Here is a 25,351-nt window from a genome sequence, read left to right as displayed (position 1 = left end):
CAATCAAGAAATGGGCAGACGACATGAACAGACATTTTTCCAAAGAAGACATCCAAATGGCCAGCAGACACACGGAAAAGTGCTCAACATCGCTCGCCATCAGGGAAATCCAAATCAAAACCTCAATGAGATACCACCTCACACCAGTCAGAATTAACAAGTCAGGAAATGACAGATGTTGGCGGGGATGTGGAGAAAGGGGAACCCTCCTACACTGTTGGTGGGAATGCAAGTTGGTGCAACCACTCTGGAAAACAGTATGGAGGTTCCTCAAACAGTTGAAAATAGAGCTATCATATGATCCAGCTATTGCACTACTGGGTATTTACAACAAAGATACCAATGTAGATATCCGAAGGGGTATGTGCACCCCAGTGTTTATAGCAGCAATGTCCACAATAGCCAAACTGTGGAAAGAGCCAAGATGTCCATCGACAGATGAATGGATAAAGAAGATGTGGTATATATACAGAATGGAATATTATGCATCCATGAAAAGGAATGAGATCTTGCCTTTGCAGCGACGTGCATGGAACTGGAGGGTGTTATACTGAGTGAGTTAAGTCAATCAGAGGAAGACATGTATCATATGACCTCACTGAAAAGAGGAATTCTTAATCTCAGGAAACAAACTGAGCGTTGCTGGAGTGGTGGGGGCTGGGAGGGATGGGGTGGCTGATTGATAGACATTGTGGAGGGTATGTGCTATGGCGAGTGCTGTGAATTGTGCAAGACTGTTGAATCACAGATCTGTACCTCTGAAACAAATAATGCAATATATGTTAAGGAAAAAAAAGAAGAAGTAGATAGCAGGAAGGGAAGAAGGAAGGGGGGGAAATTGGAGGGGGAAACGAATCATGAGAGACGATGGACTCTGAAAAACAAACTGAGGGTTCTGGGGGGGTGGGGGATGGGTTAGCCTGGTGATGAATATTAAAGAGGGCACGTTCTGCGTGGAGCACTGGGTGTTATGCACAAACAATGAATCATGGAACGGTACATCCAAAACTAATGATGTAATGTATAGTGATTAACATAACAATAAGAAATTAAAAAAAATACATGGAGACAAATGAAAATGAAAACACATCAGTCCAAAATCTTTGGGATGAAGCAAAATCAGTTCTAAGAGAGAAATTTAGAGCAATACTGGCCTATTGAGAAGCAAGAAAAATCTCAAATAAACAACCTAACCTTACACCTAAAGGAGCTTGATAAAGAAAAACAAAACCCAAAACCAGGGAAGGAAAGAAATAATAAAGATTAGAGCAGAAATAAACGAAATAGAAACTTAAAAAAAAAAAAAAGAAGCCCAATAGAACAGATCAATGAAACCAGGAGCTGGTTCTTTGAAAAGATCAACAAATTTTTTTAAAGATTTATTTATTTATTTTAGAGAGCGAGAGAGCATGAGAGCAGGGGGAGGGGCAGAGGGAGACGGAAAGAATCTCAAGCAGACTCCCCACTGAGTGTGGAGCCTGATGCGGGGCTTGATCTCTCGACCTGATCTGAAACCAAGAGTTGGATGCTTCACCGACGAGCCGTCCAAGCCCCCCAAAAGGATCAACAAAACTGATAAACCTTTAGCCAGACTCACTGAGGAAAAAAAAAAGAGGACTCAAATAAAATCAGAAGTGAGAGAGGAGAAATAACACCACAGAAATGCAAAGGATTATAAGAGAATATTATGAAAAATTATCTGCCAACAAATTAGACAACCTCAATGAAAAGGATAAATTCCTAGAAACATATAACCTCCCAAAACCAAGACAGAAAGAAATAGAAAATTTGAACAGACTGATTACCAGCAATGAAATAAGCAGTAATAAAAAAACTCCCAACAAACAGAAATCTAGGAGTGGGTGGCTTCACAGGTGAATTCTATCAAATATCTAAAGAGTTAATACCTATTCTCAAACTATTTCAAAAAATTGAAGAAGGAATTTTCCAAATTCATCCTATGAGGCCAGCATTACCCTGATACCAAAACCAGATAATGATATGACATTAAAAGAGAACTACAGGCCAATATCTCTGATGAACATAGATGCAAAAATCCTCAACAAAATACTAGCAAACCAAATCCAACAATATTTTTTAAAAAAATCATTCACCACAACCAAGTGGGATTTATTCCCAGGATGCAAGGGTGGTTTGATATTCGCAAACCAATCAACACATCCATTCATGATAAAAACCCTCAACAACGTAGGTCTAGAGGGAATATACCTGAACATAATAAAGGTTTTATATATATATATATAAACCCTACAGCTAATATCATCTTCAATGGGGAAAAACTGAGAGCTTTTCCTCTAAGGTCAGGAACAAGACAAGGATTTCCACTCTCACCACTTTTATTCAACATAGTCCTGGAAGTCCTAGCTACAGCAATCGGAGAGCAAAAAGAAATAAAAGGCATTTAAATTGGTAAGGAAGAATTAAAACTTGCACTATTTGCAGTTGACATGATACTCTATACAGAAAACCCAACAGACCACCAAAAATTTAAAAGAACTAATAAATGAATTCAGTAGGTTTGCAGGATACAAAATCAATGTATAGAAATCTATTGCATGTCTATACATTAATAATGAAGTAAAAGAAATTAAGAAAACAATCTCATTTACAATTGCACCAAAATTAATGAAATACCTAGGAATAAACTTAACTAAAGAGGTGAAAGACCCGTACTCTGAAAACTATAAAACATTGATGAAAGAAATTGAAGATGACACAAACAAATGGAAAGATATTCATGCTCAGGGATTGGAAAAACAAATATTGTTAAAATGTCTATACTACCCAAAGCAATGTACAGATTTAATGCAATCCCTATCAAGGTACCAACAGCATTTTTCACAGAACTAGACCAAATAATCTTAAAATTTGTATAGAACCACAAAAGATACAAATAGCTAAAGCAATCTTGAAAAAGAAGAACAAAACTGGAGGTATCACAATCTCAGATATCAAGATTTACTACAAACCTGTACTAAACAGTAGAATACTGGCACAAAAATAGACACATGGATCAATAGAACAGAATAGAGAGCCCAGAAATAAACTCATGATTGTATGGCCAATTAATTTTTGATAAAAAGAGGCAAAAATATGCAAAGGAAAAAAGATTGTCTCTTCAACAAACTGGTGTTGGGAAAACTGGACAGGTAACATACAAAAGAATGAAACCAGACCACTTTCTTACACCATACACAAAAATAAACTCGAAATTGTTTAAAGACCTAAATATGAGACCTGAAACCATAAAAATCCTGGAAGAGAGCACAGGCAGTAATTTCTCTGATGTCGGCCATAGCAACATTTTTCTAGATATGTTCTCCTGAGGCAAGACAAACAAAACCAAAAATAAACTATTGGGACTTGATCAAATAAAAAGCTTCTGCACAATGAAGGAAATAATCAACTTAACTAAAAGACAATTTACTCAATGGGAGAAGATATTTGCAAGTGATATATAACCCATAAAGTGTCAGTATCCAAAATATATAAAGAACTTATACAATTTGGGTGCCTGGGTGGCTCAGTTGGTTAAGCAACTGCCTTCAGCTCAGGTCATGATCCTGGAGTCCCGGGATCGAGTCCCACATCAGGCTCCCTGCTCAGCAGGGAGTCTGCCTCTCCCTCTGACCTCCTTCCCTCTCGTGCTCTCTCTCTACCATCCTCTCTCTCTCTCAATAAATAAATAAAAATCTTTAAAAAATAAAAAAAGAACTTATACAATTCAACACCAAAGCACAAATAATCCAATTAAAAATGGGCAGAAGACATGAACAGATATTTCTCTCAAGAAGACACATAGATGGCCAACAAACACTTGAAAAGATGCTCAACATCACTAATCATCAGGGAAATGCCAATCAAAACCACAATGAGGTATTACCTCATACCTGTTTATAATCAGATACAGAAGAAACAAGAAGTGTTGGCAAGGATGTGAGGAAAAAGGAACCCTCGTGCACTGTTGGTGAGAATGAAAACTAGTACTGCCGCTATGGAAAACAGTACGGACCTTCCTCAAAAAATTAAAAATAGAATTACCATTTGATCCATTAATTCCATTACTAGGTATTTATCCAAATAATACAAAACACTAATTCAAAAAGATATATGCATCCCTATGTTTATTGCAGCATTATTTACAATAGCCAAATTATGGAAGCAACCCAGGTATCCATCAATAAATGAATGGATAAAGAAGTGGTACATATATACAATGGAATATTACTCAGCCATAAAAAAGAACAAAATCTTGCCATTTGCAACAGTGTGGATGGGATCAAGAGGGTATAATGCTAAGTGAAGTAAGTAAGAGAAAGACAAATACCATATAATTTCATTCATATGTGGAATTTAAGAAACAAAACAGAGAAAAAAAAAAGAGACAAACTAAAAATCAGACTCTTAACTCTTAACTATAGAGAACAAACTGATGGTTACCAGAGAGGAGTTGGGTGGGGAGAAGGGTGAAGTAGGTGAAGGGGATTAAGAGTATGCTTGTCATGATAAGCACTGAGTAAAGTACAGAATTGTGGACTCTATATTGTATACGTGGAACTAATGTAACACTATATATTAACTATACTGGAATTAACATAAAAAACCCCAAAGATGGTATATTTGGAAATGAAAAAGTATCTCTGTTCATTCATCACTTAGTACAAGGATTGTCATCCAGAGATATTTTCCAAGTTGAGAAGACACTATGTGCATACACACATGAGGACTTTTTCATATGTATAAATATGGTAAAGTCAATATGGTATAAATCTTACACAGAGTTTCATTTCTTTCGATTAGCTAATACAAGACTTCCTAGGTAAAAATGAAAATATAATGTGTTGTATTCTACTTGAAATAACACAGATTTAGGAATTCTACCTTTAAGAGTGAGAAGAACTTGAAAGATCATTTAATTAGAAAGATATTAACTAGTAGATAACCCATTGCTTATAGACGAAAGATAGGTCAGAGTAATTTATATATAGTTTTAGTTCCCTGATAGAAATTCAGATTTATGGCAATTATTTCTAAATATATAGGTAAAGCTTTCATGTATTACACTTGTGTATACATCAGAAAAATCTCTGGGGAGGCACATGAGAAGCTAATTAGAACAGTAGGAAATCTCTTTATTTCAGTAAAGATACCTAAAATCATTTTAAAAAAGGAAAATTAAAATTTTACTTTCTCAAAGGAATTGACCTAGATAAGGCATTTTATCTTAGTGGTGGTAGCCTATTCTAATGAAAAGATAGTTTTTATTCTCTAGTCTTTATCTCTACAACCCATGTAAATTTTTAGAAAGGTTAGTCAATAATGTGGTTTTGATCCTGTTTGATTGGAATGCAACTTCCTTATTTATGGCATAATATCCATTGTCCACCTTCCTAGGAGTACCTTTGCCAAGGCTCCATCTCTCATTTTTTGTCATGTGATTCAGGGGGGATTACCTCTTTTCTTTTTTTTTTTTTTTAAAGATTTTTATTTGAGAGAGAGAGAGAATGGTAGAGAGAGCATGAGAGGGAAGAAGGTCAGAGGGAGAAGCAGACTCCCCACTGAGCAGGGAACCCAATGCAGGACTCGATCCAGGAACTCCAGGATCATGACCTGAACCGAAGGCAATCGCTTAACCAACTGAGCCACCCAGGCACCCGGGGGATTACCTCTTCTACTGGCTATTTTGAGTTCTGTCTTCTGTCACTTGCACCTGAAAGACCACTAACAGCTACAGGACTTAATTTTGTTCCTTTTGTAATAGATGATATTCCCTGTAGAACTTTTATCTGGATAAAAAGGAAATGTTGGAAAAGATTGTGTCACCATGCTTCTGAAAGGCACAACTTGGCAGGAAAATCATATCTTTTTATACGAGAGTGAGGTTTCATTGTAACATTCACAATATATCCCTGGCTCAATGAAGCATCTGTTTTAACTTGTATTCTACAGTTTTGTCATAGTTATATAAAGGCTCAGATCCATAAAATTTTGTTGTTTAACATGTAAGTTTAATTAAAACACATAAGGAATGTATCTTCACGCTTCTTCAAACTCTCACAGATCTTAATCTATCATTCATGCTGACCCTGCTGTATAATTTAAAAGTGCTGATGTCACATCTCCATTTAAGCATCTTGAGAACAAATATTTTAGCTTAGCACTGACTGTGCTCCTCAGTGACCCCAAGAAACTCCTAGTTTAATTATATATATGCTTCCTGTCACTGAGATAAAAAGGGTACATATATTCTTATTTTTTCATGATTAGGTTTTATTAATAAATGCTAGCAAAATTCTCAATAGACAATTAGTCCTTTCTTTTAACCACTGACAGAAAAATGGCCTACAATCAACTGTTTTGAAACAAAAATTATCATTTTTTGGACATTCTTTTACAATTATTTGGCTGTCAACAATTCTGTATGTCAGATCAAGTTGTTCCATCATTTCCAAGCACATTTTGCAACTCATATATCTTGAAGGGAACATCAGAAAATTTCATTGCTAGAATTAGATATTCTTTGCTTAATTAATTTAATGAGTGACATGAATAAAAGACTCAAACACATGAATGGCCCTTCTACTGCTAACCTTTTCCAAAGAGTTCTCTAAGCCCTATGTCCAGTGCTCTTCATTTGTCAAATCTGCTCCAGTCTGGCTTCTGCCTCCAGCATCTCTCCCAAACCGTTCTTGTTAAGATCTCTGACATATCCATGTTGCCAAATCTAGTCTACGCTTTCTGCCCTCCTTGTACTTTGACACTGAGGATCCTCCTACAGCCTCCTTCTCTTGCTTGGTAACGTCTCTGTTTCCTAGTTTTCTTCCTATCGCTTTGTTCTTCTCAGCCTCTCTTACTGATTCCCCCCCGCCCCTACTGATCTCTAAGTGTTTGGGCTCTTCAGTGTTTGGTAATAGACCTTCCCCCCCCCCCCCCAAAGGCCTTATTCAGTAGTAGATTTCATGTGTCCACAGATTTAAATGCCATCTGTATGCTGGTGACTTATGATTTATATCTCTGGGCCCAACCTTTTCTTAGACCACCTATATGTATATAACTCTCCATTTGATATTTTTGTCTGGATATTCTAGGAACAACCCATAGTTAGCCTTGGTCTTCCAATCCTATTCCATCCACAGTCTTCTTCATGTCAGTAAATGGTTCAACATTTCTCCTCACTGCTTACTCCTGAGACCTGGGAAAAATCCTTTATTCTTTCTTCTCCCAATCCCCCCACTTCTAATCTATTAATAAGTCCCGCAGGTTTTACTAACAAATTACATCTCATATTTCACTGCTCTCCACAACAATTACCAGCACTCTAATTTAAGCCATATAAATATAGTCATCCTTGGAGCTACTTCAACAATCTCCCAAGCTTCCCTACTCTGTTAACTGACCCTTTCCCCGCAATCTATTCTCTTTGTAGTATCCAGGATGATCTTTCAAAATAAATTTTGCTACTTGTCTGCTTTAAAATATTTCAAAGGATTTCCATTGCACTTTGAATTAAATCCAAACTTCATATACTGGCCTAAAAGGCCTGGTGCGGAGTGACTCTTCCTTATCTCTAGAATCTCAACTCATATCTTTCACTATGTTCTGGTCACATTGCCTTTTACTTTCATTTCTAGGATTTCACCCACTTTATACTATTTTTTCATTCTATTCTTTCTTTATGAAATGCTTTCTCTGGAATTTCACATGGCTGGATCCTTCTCAGTTTGATGATCACTTCCTAAGGGTGATACGAGGATTAATTACGCTTTCTAAATAGGTTTCTTCTCCACCTTGTTCTCTGTCATAGTACTATATTTGATTCTTTCATTGCATTTAATAATTTTTATTAAATTAAACCCACTAAGGGTTTGCTTGCTTATTTTTATCTCCCCACTACACTGTAAACTCAATGAAGTTTTGCCCAGTGCCTAGCACATAATAAATATTTCAAATATTCTAAAATACGTATTGTATAAACAGATGAAAAGGTGATGTTTTTATTTCTCACCATCTGGCACATCTGTATGCAGTATAAGCATCTCATGTCTGAACATGGCATTAAGTAACTCTCAAGTGATTTCACCGACATACAGATCTGATCATTTGAATAGATATTTGGCAAGAATTATCTGGTGTGCGAACAGTAATGTGAGGTTTTCTCTCCCTATATAATCAACCTAAATGACCAAAATAGAGAGAGTGGCTGGCCAGGCACACTGGCTAATTAGATAGTGGAAACTTATGGGAAAAAAAAAACAACTGAAGTATGAGGTATGAAAACTGCGTTCTTGACCTGGATTTCTCCCCTATAAAATAAATGATATTTAGTATGATTTCAGCTACTGATCTGTTCCATATTTAAAGTAGAGTTAAGGATGCAGCTGGATGGCTTGGTTGGTTAAGCATCCGACTCTTGATTTCAGCTCAGGTTATGATCTCAGGGTCATGAAATTGAACCCCAGGTCTGGCTCCACGCCGGGCATGGAGCCTGCTTGAGATTCTCTCTCTTCCTCTCCTTCTGCTCCTCCCCCCCTCAAAAAAAATAGAGTTAATAATACCTGTCTCTACTCACCTTTGAGGCCACTCATGAAAATAAATGAAATAATATGATAGCTCTTTGAGGAAAGGTACTGTGTAACACTAACTGTGTCCTAGCACAAGAGCAAGTAAAGGAAAGTTCATCCTCTGCCTGCTCTACAATCACTATTGAAGGTGTGTTTTATGAAAATTTAAATGATATCTATGTTTTTTAAACATTTAATTCACTAAACATATATTGAATACCTGCTGTATAGAAGACAACATATCAGGGCTCAAGGAGCATGACATGGTTTGTACCTTTAAGGTGTCTGTGGTCTAGTACAAGGAATAACACATGCAAAAATAACTCTACTAAAACAAATGTGATATATACTAGCAAAAAATATTAGAAAGAACTGTCGAAACCTAGAAGGTGGGATAAGAGTGGGGGTTCAAAGGTTTCCAACTATATTACTTTCCTTTTCTCTAATGGAGACAATAAAGCCATTCATCATATTTTCCTGGACCTAGAATAAACTGGCACATTGCAAAGCCTTAGTAAATACTTGTTGAGGGAATAATGTGGCAAAAGAGTAAACTGAAGTTTCTACTAGACAGAGAAAGACCTTGATTCCTGGGGAAGCCTCATGCTTTATTACAGTCTACACTCCTTTGAGTCTTGTTTCCCAGGTAAGCCTCTTTTCTTCTATTTTTAGTTTATAATCTCAGATTACAAGATCCATGAAAAATCTTGGCAGTGATAAGCCTAAATCAGTGTTAAAAAAAATAACATTTCCCACTTTAAATATCTAAATCAAAGCTTGAAGTGAAAATATATTTTTACATTTTTTCCCCTCTGGACTTTTAGCTCTTTTTAAAATTTATATATAAAAGAATATGTTAATTCTTGTCCTTAGGAACTATACAGACTCTACATGGTTTGGAAATGAGACTGTACCAAACAATGGCCAAAGAATTGTCCAGTCTGTCTATGCCTTGTCTTTGGTTTGGTCACTCAGAAATATGTTATTAGCCATGATTGTTGTTGCTCACATTGTTTTTATCTGTGTATTCACCATCGCCTACTTTCCCTTCTGCATATGTTTGGGACCCCTTTTTCACATACCGATGTGCCACATCTCTGAGACCTTATCAGAATACTGAAATTCTGTGCCTTATTGTCTTTTGACTGACATCACCCATTTGGTATGTTTCACGAAAATTTCCCCTGATTGCACATCTCATTCGTTGCTAGAGAAAATATTGGCTGGGTTTTTCCCTTCCACCTGTCTCATGACGAGATCCTGACCCACTCACCTAAGTAACTGCTCATGATTCAGAGATCTTTTGAGAACCAAGCTGCTAGCTATTTCAGATTCATGTCTTACAACTCATGAAACACCTGTAATACGGGTCTTCAAAACATGGCTTCTATTTGCTTTTCCTAGAGTGTAGTTGCTCCCTGATGCTTTTCCTGGAACAGCTTGGGACTAGGACTGGACTTTTGACTTTTACATTCTTTTCTTTTTCCCTACCACTTGACTTACTTTGCTAGTCCTCTTCAATTTTATCTCTGTTCTTCCGTATATTAAATCACTTAAAGATACAAACACATTCCTTTTGGTCTCTATTAATCCCTCTCTTATTTTGTGGATTGATTTAAGTAACCAGTTAAATCTAACCTAAAATTTTGTTTTGTCTAGAATGCCAAAAGAAATTAAAAAGATAAATGACTGACTTGACCTATTCTTTACTTGGACTATGAAATCATCATTAAATTAATGCAATAGTTTTATCAGTGGAACTTTTCCTCCCCTGTGAATTCCCAAGAAAGAACTTTCAGGGGGCTCCTGGGTGGCTCAGTCGTTAAGTGTCTGCCTTTGGCTCAGGTCATGATCCTTGGGTCCTGGGATCGGGCCTCGCATCGGGCTCCCTGCTCCGCAGGAAGCCTGCTTCTCCCCCTCCCACTCCCCCTGCTTGTGTTCCCTCTCTCGCTGTGTCTCTCTCTGTCAAATAAATAAAATCTTAAAAAAAAAAAAAAAGAAAAAGAAAGAACTTTCAGATGGAAGGACAATCTATAAAACAGACAAACATGGCACCACTTGGCTGGAAAGTCATGGGAGAGCTGGGATCCTTGAGTCTTTGGCCTCTCTCTGCTGTTGCAGTAGTCAGTGGTGTACTTCCACAGAACCCTACACTTTCTTGTAACAGTTTGAGAACCATTATATTTTATCATTGATCAACTATTCTGATGCCCTATGGGCTTATAGTTGGGAACCTAATATACTATACAGAAAAGGACAGAAAGCTTCCAGGGATTTTATTCCAGAGGCAAGCCTCAGAAGTGATTTAATTATTTCTATAATTGATCCCCTTTTTTCCTAATTTCTATAAAACAGAATTTGAAATTTAGGTCATAACACAAGTATCAATTTTGCTCTATAGATTATGAAAACTATAGAACTTGAGAAATTACCTAATGGTCATATTTAATAGCTTCTAACTCACTTGTTATTGACTAACAACACTGATGTATTGATATTTTTATATTTAGAGCTTATCACAGTATATTTCTTCTTCTTTTTTTTTAAAGATTTGATTTATTTATTTGACAGAGACAGACACAGCAAGAGAGGGAACACAAGCAGGGAGAGTGGGAGAGGGAGAAGCAGGCTTCCTGCAGAGCAGGGAGCCTGATACGGGGCTCGATCCCAGGACCCTGGGATCATGACCTGAGCTGAAGGCAGATGCTTAATAACTGAGCCACCCAGGCGCCCCTATCACAGTATATTTCTATTTCTTTCCTCCCAGCTGGTTACAATTCATGTTCAGTTGCTACACAGAATACAGTTGTGAGATAAACAAATTTAAAGTTCATAATTAAATATTGAAAATGTTCAAAGTGGCAATGACATAAACAGCCCTAAGACATACAGGTTTTCTCAAGAACTCGGCCCATATTTTGCATCAAATAAGGAAAGCTCTCGGCTGTGCCTGAGATGGATGAATATTTACCTCTATCCTGGCATCAACACTTTAACTCCAAATTTTGTTTAACTTAATAATTTATTTTGGAATAAGATATTATGATGACCTTATTTTTTCTAAGTCAGAGTGCTTCCAGAAAAATATAACCCTGAGAAGAATTTATAAAAAAATAAACCTTTGCAAAATACATATTTTCTCAAATATATTTATGTAGTGAGATTAGATTAATCAAAAATAATTCTTTATCAGTTCTGTGCAGAATGTTACCTATCACTTTTTCAAGGTTATTTTTATTTTTAAAAATCAATATTTCACTTTGTGAAAATGTTATGGAATGAGACATGATAATTAGCATAAATAGATTATTTCTGCAATGTGTTCCAAAGTACACAAAGTCTCCCTATAATCATCAATCTTTCATTTTAGGGAAAGTGGTTCTTTGAGTTAACTAACTATAAAGCATAAGGCACCCATCCTGACCAACATATGAAGACATCAATTAACATTTGCGAATTGGCTGGGTCAAGAGCCCACTATGAGACCCAACCAAGACATAGTTTCTGTTCCCAAGGAATTTATATTCTAGAAGACAGATGAAGCAAGACTTTTAGGAATTTACTTTGTCTTGGTGATGATACCAAGAGAGATGTGCAACTTATTACTGGGCATCTGTGCTCTTTAGCCCAACTGGGCAGGCACAGTTGGGGCAGGTGCTGGGGGGTTGGGGCAATTCTAAGAAGTATGTTTCTTTTTTTTAAGAAGTACGTTTCTATTCCCAGTGGTGATATCAATCCAAAGACCAACCTCGGCAATCATTCCTGAGATTCAGGCTTGGGTCTTTGCACAAAGCAGCCCACAAGAAAGCTGGCACCAAAAAGGAGAAGGCCATGTTTCAGCTAATGGTCACTCTGTCACCAAATGGGTAGCACAGTTTGATTTGCTGAATGCCTCTGAAGAAGCCACAGAGTAGAAAAGTCTAAATCTCTCCAGGCAGCTCACATTATAGAGGCTGCCGGGAAAGTGCCTGTTGTATTGTTGTCTGCAAGGAGATGATGCTCTGTTTTGTACAAAAGGTTGAATCGTTGTTGGAAAATCAAACAAAATGAGAGATGCTATACATTGTCACTCCTGAAAAAAGAGTTTAAAAGAAAAACGATACTGCACAGATGGCTTTATTGTGACATTTATTTATAACAGCAGAAAAATATATAAAAAAAAAAAACCACAAAATTTTAACCATGGTGTTTAAGTACATCATGATTCATAACCCCAGGGTACTATTGGGCTGGTAATAGAAGGCAAATTATAAAAACTACCTAGTAACAAGGGAAAGTGTTCTTGACTTATATTATATGAACACATACAGATCATATGTATGTTGAAAAAACTGAATGTCAATAGAGGCAGATAAAAAGGAACATAAACAAACAAGTACTGAACTTAAAGTCAGAAAATCTGGATTTATAACCTGGATTTGTCATTTATGATTTGCACTTGGGCAAATTAATCAGTTGTCTTGAACTCCCCCATTGTAAAATAGGTATAATGCTATCAACCTCATTCAAGGCCTGTATCAACAAGGGTAAAGTTTCAGTCATCTGTACAGTGCAGTTAAGAGGGTGGGCTCAGGACCGGGCAGCCTGCTCAAACTCTGGCTCTGCCACATTTTATTTAAGGAACTGTAGGCAAGTTAATTAACTCATAGATGCCTCAGTTTCCTTACTGGTAAATGGGATGCATGGTCCTGGGGTTAAAAGCATGGATGTTGGAGCCAAATGCTTGAGTTTGAATTATTTACTGGCTTTGGCAAGTTACTTAACTACTCTGGGCCTTTGTCCCCTCACGTGTAAATGAAGATAAAATAGTATCTCCTTCATGAGCTGTTGTTTCGATGACATGATTTAATTTAAGTGTTACAGTGCCTGGCACACAGTAAGCACTTAATAAATGTTAGCTATTATTGTTCAGAAAAAAATGAGAAACACTTGAGTTAAGGCTGATTTTGAATTTGAATAGGAAATGAAAGGGAACCCAGATAAAACAATATGTTACTACAGTAGGAACATGGGGGGAATTTGGTCCTTGTTTTAGACTTTTTTATTGCTGCTGCAATTTTTGTTATATAATAAATCGTAATCTAAGATGGGAAAAAGTAACAGATCTGCCCTATGTCCCATTCCCTGAGGCAATGCCTACTCAGTGGCTGACAAACTAATTTGTGTTGTGGTATTAATGGCTGGTAATGGATTAATATGTTACCCCTCCAAGGTAGTATATTTGCATTTTATTTATTCATTTTTTTTAAAGATTTTTTTAAAAGATTTTTTATTTATTTGACAGAGAGCACGACAGAGCACAAGCAGGGGGAACAGTAGAGGGAAAGGGAGAAACAGCCTCCCCACCAAGCAGGGAGCCCAATGCGGGGCTCAATCCCAGGACCCTGAGATCGTGAACTGAGCCGAAGGCAGACGCTTAACCATCTGAGCCACCCAGGTGCCCCAGTATATTTGCATTTTAAACAGGCACGTTACACGGAGACTGCCTCACGTGGATGATCAGATCCTTGGCACAGACTGGTGTGAGGAAGTTTTTGATTCAAAGGAAATTTTGGGCTCTCCAATTACAAAGCAAAAATTTCCTGTAAAAATTTCTTAGTAAGGAATGACACACTGAAAGGAAAAATGTGATGATATCTTCAAGTCATCTCAAATGTTCTGTTATATCCTTAAGAATACCTCATGCCGGGGCCCCTGGGTGGCTCAGTCATTAAGCATCTGCCTTTGGCTCAGGTCATAGTCCCAGGGTCCTGGGATGGAGCCCACATTGGGCTCCCTGCTCCACGGGAAGCCTGCTTCTCCCTCTCCCACTCCCCCCTGCTTGTGTTCCCTCTCTCGCTGTGTTTCTCTCCGTCAAATAAATGAATAAAATCTTAAAAAAAAAAAAAAAAAAGAATACCTCATGTCTTGGTGTTTGAGAAACGCACTAAGGACAGCTCAATTCTGGAGGGCCCCGAGGCTGTCCACATGGCTGTGGGCAGCCTTGTCTGATCAGTGAAGCTGAAGGGAATTGGGAGAGCACAGTAGCATCCTTCCACACATAAAAACAGAACCAGTGCCCAGACTCACTGGATTTGCCACTGCAGAAATCACACCCACCCTTTGCCCTAATTGCCCCTCTACCCACTTTCCCCCACCCCTATCCCAAAGAGAAAAGCCTTTTTCACAGACTGACCTAAACGAAATTGCTCTGCCCACAAGACAAATATCACCCACGACTTTGTGTCTAGAAAGTTATGTCCCACAAATCTTTAAATGATCAAAGAATGCTAGCTCAAGTGCTCACTGAACTAATTGTTGGAAATCAGCTTCCCAAAAGCATCCTGAATGTGTTCCACAACAAATATATGTGGAGTGCCAGACATGGGGGACTGAGTACAGAAAAAAATCCAATTTCTTACATAGAGTTTTCTTTCTGAAAAGAGTTATTTCAAGAGTTTCTGAAGGTGGACTTCTTTGTGCCTACAATGAATCATTTGCAGCCGCCTGCATCCGGCGAACATGCTGTTTGTCCTCTCTTATTCTGTTTTCCATTTCCTCACAGCTGTCACCCACTAATATTATGGCCCAGAGAACCCACAATGTTGCCAGTTGCCTCCCCTGAGAACCGCAATGTACCTGCTAAGGACACCCACTCCAGTTGCTCTTAAAATAATCCAATCCTGAGGGGAGAGACTTGTTCTGAGTTCCATGCAAGCTGATGAAAGAAGAAGATATTTGCTCCTTGACTGTGACCTCACGGTATCATCAGTGCCCTCAAAACAGCTCTCCTTGTCTCCAAAAGTCTCATTTGAATGGATGAGTACAATTTTGGCTATCCCTCTTGACAAAAACCTCATGAAGACAGGTGTGTGGCTGTCAGTCCTCTACCCTTCCAGTAATAGATAGTAAACACAGGCCTAGGAGCCCACTGGGGCCTTGTCCCTTCCCTCGCCATTCTCCTCTTACCACTTCTCTCTAGAGCAAACTCCCTCATTCTCCAGTTGCAAAGCAAAGATTTCCCATATACGTCTTGGTAAGGAATGACACACTGAAAGGAATAATGTGATGATATCTTCAGTCGCCCCCAATGTTCTGTTATATCCTTAAGAAAAACCCATGAAGGACTAGAGGTGAGAAAACGGAGGTCAGTTCGACTAAGAGAACCCCAGCTCTTGCGCTCAGGCAAAGGCTAAGTCTAGGTGTCAAACCTACAATTACCCATTTCCTCCGGAGCCCTACAGTGGTGACTGCTAGTGACGACTTTGGGTGTTGATGCCATGCGGAGCCTGTTGATGCAAAGGAAGCATCTGTCAGCTTCCTGTCAAACAAATGAAATCTCTGGCACGATCCTGCAGGCACTAACTTTTCTTTTCAGTGTTTTAGAGAGTATGGTGATTCTGGTTTTTCTATTTTGGCCCTTTGCCCCAAACTCATGTTTTGGATTATCAAGGCTGGGTCAGAAAATAATCTCAGGGACAGGCACTGCTCTGCGCCTAGAATCCTCTCCCCTCTTTGTCCAATTTCTGTCACTGGCCTGTTACTCCTGGATCCAACCTGTGTGCCATTGCAACTCTGTTGTGAGGATAAAGCCTTATAAGGGAGACTTCAAAGTTCTTCGTGTAAACTGATCTCTTGACACTAGCCCCAGCAATCCTTCAGAAACACTGAGCGAATTCTACACCGGGACCTTTGGAGTAAGGGAGTTGTAACAATCACATGAATTTACTAAGGAACTCTCTGACTCCATAAATACTCTCTCAGCTTGATCTCCATGTCCTCTCTCCCCTCTATACCCCAAGCTAATTCTGTTAGAAGCGATGTCTTTTTTCTTTTTTAAAGATTTATTTATTTGAGAGAGAGACAGAGAGAGCACAAGTGGGGGGAGGGGCAGAGGAAAGAGGGACAAGGAGACGAGTCTGTCACCAGGCTCGATCCCAGGACCCTGAGATCATGACCTGAGCCGAAGTCAGACGCTTAACCGACTGAGCCACCCGGGCGCCCCTAGAAGGCATGTCTTAAGAACTATAGTCCTGAAGGAAATCACAGCTAATTACAAGGTAAGAAGAATGAGTAGTACTTGATAAATCTACTGGTTTGAAGAAAGAGGTTGACCTGTGTATCGAAAGGAAAGCATAGGTTCTTTTCTTTATAATGTAGAAATGCTGATACATTCTTATGGGGATAAATATTATTTTTTTTTAGAAGGCAGGGAAAGATTCAAGATTTCAAATTAAACTTTTTTATATGCCATTCTAGCAGGTGGAATTCCCTTGACTAAAATGATATTGAACATATTTTTGAATGGATATGTTCACCTTTTCTCTAAATATATATTTTTTAAGATTTTATTTATTTATTTGAGAGAGACAGACAGAGATAGGGAGAAGAAAGCATGAGCAGGGAGGAGAGGGAGAAGCAGACTCCCCTTTGACGTAGAGCTCGATCCCAGGACCCCGGGATCATGACCTGAGCCCAAGGCAGACGCTTAACAACTGAGCCACCCAGGCGCCCCTCTAAATATTTTTCTTAACCGGATTGAACAGATAGACAATCTTGGTAGTTCTGGTGAGCTGCACAAACATTTGTAGTTTTCAGTTTAGTGGTAAACCTCATCCGTTATAAAGACAACCATTCCAATTAGCTAATTTCCTAGGAATTTCACCTTAGGAATATACTTAACCTTTACTGATTTATCATCCTCTCAACGTATTTTTGTGTTGTACTGGGAATCCTCCTCTTTGTGGCATCATTGTCTTTAATTTATTTTATTCATTTCTACATGGCCTAAATAAATGTGGGATGTGCACATTTTAAAGAATCCTCATTTACATAAAAATAGGACAAAGACAAAAATATTCAGTCCTATTCTTTTCTAATTATTTTATAGTTTAAGCAATGCATTCTTTAGGTATCCTGCCTTGTTACTATGGCATTTGTAAATTCTGGAATTTTCCTGTGTTATTTACCTTTCCACTACTCTGTAATTGGTGGAGAATATTAAAGGAAAATCTTTTAGATAGACAAAAAAAAAAAAAAAAGAAAAAAGAAACCAATAGGGGCACCTGGGTCACTCAGTCCTTAAGCACCTGCCTTCAGCTCAGCTCATGATCCCAGGGTCCTGGGATCAAGCCCCGCACCGGGCTCCCTGCTCAGCGGGAAGCCTGCTTCTCCCTCTCCCACTCCCCCTGCTTGTGTTCCCTCTATCGTTGTGTCTCTCTCTGTCAAATAAATAAATAAAATCTTAAAGAAAAAGAAACCAATAATAACAGCCAGTTATTCTGCTGTTTGAAATCAAGAGGCAGCCTGAAATCTTTAGAAGCAAAATCATATGCTTTTAAGGAATATTGTAAAATGTTTTTGCTTTCATCTCCAAAAGGTATCCATCTACAAGTTTTTCATTTCGTATGACCCTGTTCATTTCTACTTTGCATTTAAGCCTTTGTTCATAGCTGTGGGAAATCAAGTCAAAATCAAAGCCTCTCAGGAGAGGACAGGAAAGATGAATGTATAATGTGTGCAGGGGAGCCAGGCCAAGGAACTTGGAAGTTCCGCTACTGAGCCACACTCTCTCACACCTCCCTGTCCTTCTGCCGTGCCTCTCCCTCTCATGCAGTCCACGTTTTTGCTGCTTGTTTTCTAGACAAGTACTGCTTCTTTTTGAGGACTCGGCTCAGGCGCTGGCTGATGCATGGGGAAGTCTTCCCTGGCCTCCCCCATCTGGCTCTGGGCTCTCCAGTGCCCTGTGCTTCCTCCATCACAGCAGATTTCTGTGTCCTCTGATTGCATCTATTTCTCTGTCTTCTCCCTTATAGAAGTAACATTCTGATGGCCTGGCTGCTTTTCATTGCTGAGACGCCAGGCCTAGACCAGTGTCTGTCACGCATGATTTGAGTGAATTAAATGAATGTGGGCAATAACCTGCTCTTAGAAGGGAAGAAGGGACAGAGTTAGGGCTGCATGTTTGACTTCTGGAACATTTTTTGTTGTTGTTATGGTAACAGATCATAACAGAAAACCCTTTAGCTGCTATTTAGAATCTTTCCATGTTTAATACATGTTTAATACATAAATGTTGGGAAAGAGAGGTCTCCTGATTTTCCCTTTTTCATGTCAGGGCTCAGGCATCGGGAAATGTTTGAGATAGTTGAGAGTAACACGGAGCAAAGAGCACACTGTTGTCAGGAGGCAGGCTGGTGAGGTGTGGGTGGGGGCTGGGGACACCTCTGAGGTTCTTGCGTGGTCCTGATGTGAACGGAGGGGCAATGGGTCTGTGTGGCAGGAGAGGGGAGGCACTGTAGCAGGCCAGTATGGGCTGCAGGGCTGGGGGGGGGGTGGAAGGAGGCCCTGTGAGGCTGGCTCATTCAGTGCCAGATAGCAGGCCCACAGAATTGAAAGACTTCAGATCAAGAGTTCTACCAGCGCCTGCAAATGCAGGAAGGTGAGCCCGTGCCAGAATGTGAGAGCCAGTGCAAGCCCAAGGACAAGAATGAGGTCGGGGTCCCGTTTGCCAGCTCTCCCCACCACTGCCGGCCTTGGCATATCATTCCTCTTCCCTGTAGATTGGGTATCGTCCTGGGGAGAGAAACCGGGAAGTAGAAACTATCTGAGAAATTAAATATATTCGCTCAGAAAATACTAAAAATTGCCTAAATGGGCTATTTATAATATTGGTTCAGATTAAAGTCTAAACTGGATAGGAATAGAAGTTAATATCATTATCATTTTTCCTAACAGATTGGGGCTTTAAACATCAAATTAGTTTAAAAAATTATATATTTCTCCAAATCCAAGTTGCGGTATCAGTTAGTTTTGCAAACTTGTTACACATTTATCCCTAATTTAACTGAAAGCTGTTATAATACTGTAGGACTTCTCTTTTGCTATCTAGAACCTAATTTGGTGACTTGCAGGCAATTTCTTCTCTATGAACATTGATTTGACTTTGCTATTTGACATAAGGGTAGCATAGACTACACAGGTAACAAAAAAATCTACTATTTCCTTAAGATTTTTGGGTGCCTGGGTGGCTTCAGTCAGTTAAGCATCTGCCTTCAGCTCAGGTCATGATCTTGGGGTCCTGGGATCGAGCCCCGCATCATGGGGCTCCCTGCTCAGCGGGAGTCTGCTTCTCCCTCTCCCTCTGCTCCTCCCCCTGTTTGTGCTCTCTCTTTCTGTCGAATAAATAAAATCTTAAAAAAAAAAGATTTTATTTGTTTGCTTGCAAATGAAATGATCAAATCCATGTGAGCTTTGTACAGATAGAGTTAGCAACATCTTCCTTGTACATCTGCGAAAGTGAAGGTAAAAGAAATAGAGTAGCATCTTTAAAGTCCCCAAAACTTTTGCTTACACCAACGAAGTAATAAGGAGAATGGTGTCAATTATCTCAATTATTCAGGAAAGCTGTTATTTTGGTCATTTACACATAATTTCCTCTTAAAAAACATGCACGTTTGCCTAAATGGGCAACAGCTGTCTTCTTCCCACCTGTGCCCCATTGAAAATTTCATGGACTTATTATGCCAGTGTAATTTCCCCTAGACAATGCATATTCCTATTTTTTACTGAAATTCTCCAAAAGTAAAATGAAGAGTGAATGAGGGAAGGGAGAATAAATGTGTTTTCAGGAGACCTAAGTTAAATTATTCTGCTCATCATTTTCTTCCTCATTTACAAAAGCAAAGTGAAATAGAAAATTAAAACAATTATCTGAATAATCCAAGCTCTCTGTCTCCTAGCCCTCGTGCCTCTCCAAAACGGGATGGCCAGAGTTCTTTGTTTAGAATCCTTTAGGCCTTTGTGATTTCTCTAAGCTTCTGTCAGAAGCACAGGTTTGGCTTCTCTAGCTGCAAAGCATCTAATTGAGAACTACAGTATTTTGTTTGAAATTCTGGATGGGAAGGGGTAAAAAGGTCATGGTTTCAACATCTCATGTGCTTCTGGATCAGTGCTCAGGAATAAACTTTTCAGAGCTCTTTAAAGAGTTCCTGCATTCTAGCATCCAGAGCTGTGCATGTTTTGGTATCCTGCAGCTCAGGAAAATGTTGAGCCATCAGTACAGACCCATGTCCTCAGTAATGATGATCCCAAATCCTATTGTCTATATCATGCTTTGGAATTTACAAAATGCCTTGTCCTGTTACTCACACCCTATACTTCCAACTCTGTATATGATTCGCTCTCCCTTCCTGCTAACTGCCCAGGAGTTCTGTCTTCTATACTTTTAGAAGCGCTTGAAATTAGAACATATCTTCCTTTTGTATCTTCATGTTTTCACATATCCTGTTTCCCCATCATTATGTGCCATGTAAAATATTCCTGGTCTTTCAAGACTCATTTCAGGAATCATCTTTTCTATGATGTTTTCCTGACATTTCCTTCCCCATCAGCCCACTCTAGAGAAATGGGACACACTTCTTCCTTTCCACTCTGCTAGTATTCAATAACTCCTATGGTATCAACCTGTCACATTGGGTGTATGTGGTTATTTTCCTGGGCCTCCACTCTAGACGCTGAATTCCTTTAGGGAAATAGTTTCACCCCATTCATATCTGCATGCCAAGATCTAGCAACAGTGCCTGGCACATGGTAGGTTGGCCATGAAGGATTTTTTTTTTGAAGTAATGAATGAGATAGGCAGGATAAATCTTCATACCCTTATTTGCACTCTAAGAATTAGAGACTTGGCAGTTTAAAAGATGTCCTCATGGGTATAAAGCTGTCAAAGGGAGAGGTGGGACCTTGGATTCTAGTGACCTGACTCCAGGGAGAATGGTTTTTCTACCTGAGGTGTCTGCCCCTCGGGGGAAATCATGTTTTTCCTGGTTCCATTTTTCTGAAATTAAAAGAGGCACACGCTTTCCCCGATCTCTGCTAATTAGATACTACAAATGGGAAACAGCACGTGCAGAGGTTAAGAGCATTGATTCCAGAGCTAAAACGCCTGTGCTCAAATCTCAGCTCCTAACTCCTGCCAGTTGCCTAACTTTTCTGTGCCGCATATGTAAAACGAAGATAATAGTACTCATTTCCTCTAGTGTCAGAAAAGTTAAAGAAGTTAATTAGTGAATCTTTAGAACAGCACCCAGCACATCAAGTCCCCTGGGCATTTGCTATCAGTATATATATGTTACTAAAAGTGGGAAAATAAAGAATTCCTTGGTAAATGTGAGGTTTGGCAGGTGAAATATTTCAAATCAAGGAGCGAAGTAATGAAAGTATCCTAAGCGGTGAAAAGATTGAAAATCATTGGATGTCCTGTTTGTCCTTTTGGCTGAACTTTAAAGATCATCAAGAAAAATCAAATACTTCAGGCAGTATACAAACAGAAAATGTCTCCTTTCCAGGGAGGATCCTGATGGAGAGGTACAAGCAGATTTTCTAGTTGCTGGGAGCAATTTGGCAAAGAAATAATACAAGCAGACATCATTTTGAGTAAATACTCCCTTTACAATAGTCACTGAAAAACTATTAAACATGCCTCCAGATCAAAATTTACAACAGAACCACAGATAAGATTCACAGCTTTTCGGTTTGGAAGGGGCCTCCTGTAGTTGCACAGGGGCTATTTAGAGAACTCTCATTTTGCCGCACTATGTCTTATTTAAGTGATATTACACAAGCTAAGGGTTGCTTTGAAATGAGATTGAAATAAAGCATAAGGGTGATACAATAAAATTCAAATAAACTGTAATAATATGCCAGCTTCGGGACTCACCAGTCCATCTTGGAGTCACACTGGTAAAATAACATGTCTGGATTAGGCAATTAAGTCAGAGTCCTCATCAGAGATTGTGGAAATCCATAAAGGGAATGCTAATATTGAATGACACTAAATGGGGCGTTGCTAAGTCCTGTTGTGTGTTTGTGGAATCCCTGAGTGAAAAATAATAATAAAGCAAGCATCCCCAGGATCAAGAAAGAAATTGAGAATGCCTATTGCTGACAGTTAAAAAGGAAGCATGGAAGAGGAGAAATAGCATCTGACTCACTTCAGAAACTCTGGTTCTTGTCTCAGGTCTGTTTGTTCTTAGCAACACGATTTGAAGGTTAGGTGATCTCTGAATTCCGGTCTGTAAATTGGGGGTTATAACACCCGTCTGCTTTGCAGGTCTGCGACGAAACTCGATGGAACAATGGGCGTGAAAGCATTTATAAATCTCTGAAGTGTCGGAAAACTTCAAGTTGCTCCCAAAGATAATTTTCAAAGCAAACTCTAGAACTACAGATTTCCCATACACAGAGCCTACACTTGCTTATTTCAAGGAAGATTGAAAATGGGCTGCTTATTTGCATTAAAGGGATAACGAAAAAAAAAGTCACAGAGCTAGGAACAAAATGGTTCGTGTTTAACAAGTGAGCAAAAACAATTGTTTTTTGTTTTTCCTTAAAATGTATCCTGTGAGGCTATATAATTGAAAATTTCTGATTCTCAAATGAGCACAGATCATAATTTTTGAAGAGGCCCTGCTTAGCATGAATTCTTGGGTTTGCTCTCTTCAGACCTTGAGGGAAAATTGAATGGAGGGCTTAGGGTTCCACTAGGAAGCGATGTTCCTCTGGATGAGTAACTCGGGATAATACCAGCTGTGACGGGAAAAACCTTGCCAGCCACCCCAGCGGCACCGTGGGAGGGTGACCTGGGCCTTGGAGACTGTTTTTCAGACACTGGGCCCCTGACTCGTTGGGAACGGGGCCAGCAAACACACAAATCTGTGTGAGACAGTAGTTATTTTTATCGGGAAGCGGAAGCCTGAATCCCTCACTCATGACCTCTGTTTGACAGATTCTGTTTTGGTGGGGGGGGCGGGTAAGAAATGGTCAACAGGTCCTTAATGGAAACTACAGATTTGGCTAATTCAGAGTACTACCAGTGCAGAATGCATAAGTAACTCACCACATGGGTTTGCCTCATTTTCATAAACTTTGAAACGTTTGGGAAAGATAGTGGGGTAAAAGCAAATTTGTAAACTTTCACATATTAATTGAATTTAAAAAAGGGAAGAAAATGCCTGCAGTACTGAAACTAAAGATATTGCCAATTACACACATTTTAAGACTGTTTGTCAGATATAACATAGTTTATTTCACTTCCAAAGATGATGCCAAGAAGCAGAACACAACTTACCTTTTTTGACGGGTGCTGTCAGCTCCCTGCCCTTCACTGAGCATGTGCAACTTTCCTCCAGGTGCTGTGAGTGTTGGCTGCTAAGGACTCATCCTTTCCATCCAAATCTGCCCAGACTGCTTCAGGATAGCCAGTGACCAATGACTAATCACTACAGGGGACAAAAGACAGGGCCTTGGGGCACCTGGGTGGCTCAGTCGATTAAGCGTCTGCATTGGGTTCAGGTCATGATCCCAAGGATCCTGGGATTGAGCCCCAAGTTGGGCTCCCTGCTCAGTGGGGAATCTGCTTCTCCCTCTCTCTCTGCCCCTCTCCCCACTCCTTCTCTCTCTCTTTCTCTCTTACTCTGTTCCCTCTCTCTCTCTCAAATAAATAAATAAAAATCTTTAAAAAAAAGACTGAGCCCCTTCCTAAAGATGGAATAAATTCTGAGGTGTGGTGTTTGCTCTAAAGGTACCTAAGGGAATAAGATTAGTCTCCAGCTGAGAGACCATATCTTGCTTAGCTGTCTTCCTCTCCTCTCTCCTGCTTTCCTTATTCTCCTCCTGAGAACACACAATAAAACACTTTATAGTCCCCTTCTATGTCTCTGCTTCTAGGGAACTAGATGTTTCAAAGATAGCTTATGAGTTCATTGTGGAAAGCAGGTGGAAAAATTTCTGGAGAATTCTACCAATATCTCCTAATTGGTAGCATACAGACATTGGAGGTTTGAGCCGGGAGCCCCATGTGGGACTCGATCCCAGGACTCCAGGATCATGGCCTGAGCCGAGGGCAGTTGCTTAACCAACTGAGCCATATTGGAGGTTTGAATAGGCTATGGGAAGGATTGAGAAAATCCATTTTGGAGTTTTTTCCTCCTTGACATTGATCTATTATATTCCAAAGTAAAGTAGCTCAGTCAAAATTATTTGCTTTTCTCTGAAATGTTTTTCTAGTAGCAATGTTCTCATTTGAGAAGGAAACACACTATAGTATTTATCTACTGTTGCAAAATGAATTATCACCAATGTAGTGACTTAAAACAATGTACATTCTGTGGGCCAGGAATCTAAGCATGGCTCACCTGGGTCTTCTGCTTTCAGACAAACATAAATCAATGTTTTATCTTGTCCTGGGGTCTCACCTGAGGCTCAACTGGGGGAAGGATCCATTTCTAACCTCAAGTGGTTGTAGCAATATTCAGTTCCTTGCAGACGGTCAGACTGAGGGCCTCAGCTCTTTGTTGACTATCAGTCAGTTTCTTGTCACATGCATGACATGCCTTCATTTTTGCTGTTGTCTGTTAGAAGCAACTCATGGATTCTACTCAAAGTACAGGGGAGAGGATTATAGTGGGGCAAAAATACCAGGAGATAGGGACCTTTGGGGACCTATTTAGAGTCTGTCTGCTACCACATCCACTAATTCAGATCAAAGAAGTCTGGAAATAAGGATGAGTCATTGGAAGGATAGGGGAATATCTACTTAGAGTCATTTAACATTTTTATATCAGTAGTAGTAAAAGTATCGAGAAGAAGAAAGAAGAAAGAAAAAGAAAGAAGGAAAGAAAGAAAAGAAGGAAGGAAGGAAGGAAGAAAGAAAGAAAAAGAAAGAAGGAAAGAAAGAAAGAAAAAGAAAGAAAGAAAGAAAGAAAGAAAGAAAGAAAGAAAGAAAGAAA

General features: G+C 39.2%; 1 long non-coding RNA gene and 1 pseudogene across 1 annotated transcript in view; both read right to left on the bottom strand.

Moving 5' to 3' along the window:
• The window catches only part of LOC141369969 (uncharacterized), a 220,970-nt gene that overhangs the window by 110,199 nt on the left and 85,420 nt on the right, over positions 1 to 25,351 (bottom strand). The window lies entirely within an intron of this gene.
• LOC112836331 (single-stranded DNA-binding protein, mitochondrial pseudogene) lies at positions 9,528 to 9,964 on the bottom strand (annotated as a pseudogene).

The sequence above is a fragment of the Callorhinus ursinus genome, unplaced genomic scaffold, assembly GCF_003265705.2.
Source record: "Callorhinus ursinus isolate GAN/ISIS: 27379988/994484 unplaced genomic scaffold, GSC_fseal_2.0 scaffold24, whole genome shotgun sequence".
Lineage (NCBI taxonomy): Eukaryota > Metazoa > Chordata > Mammalia > Carnivora > Otariidae > Callorhinus > Callorhinus ursinus.
Note: the sequence above shows the minus strand (reverse complement) of the source record. Positions and strands in the feature narration are given on the sequence as shown.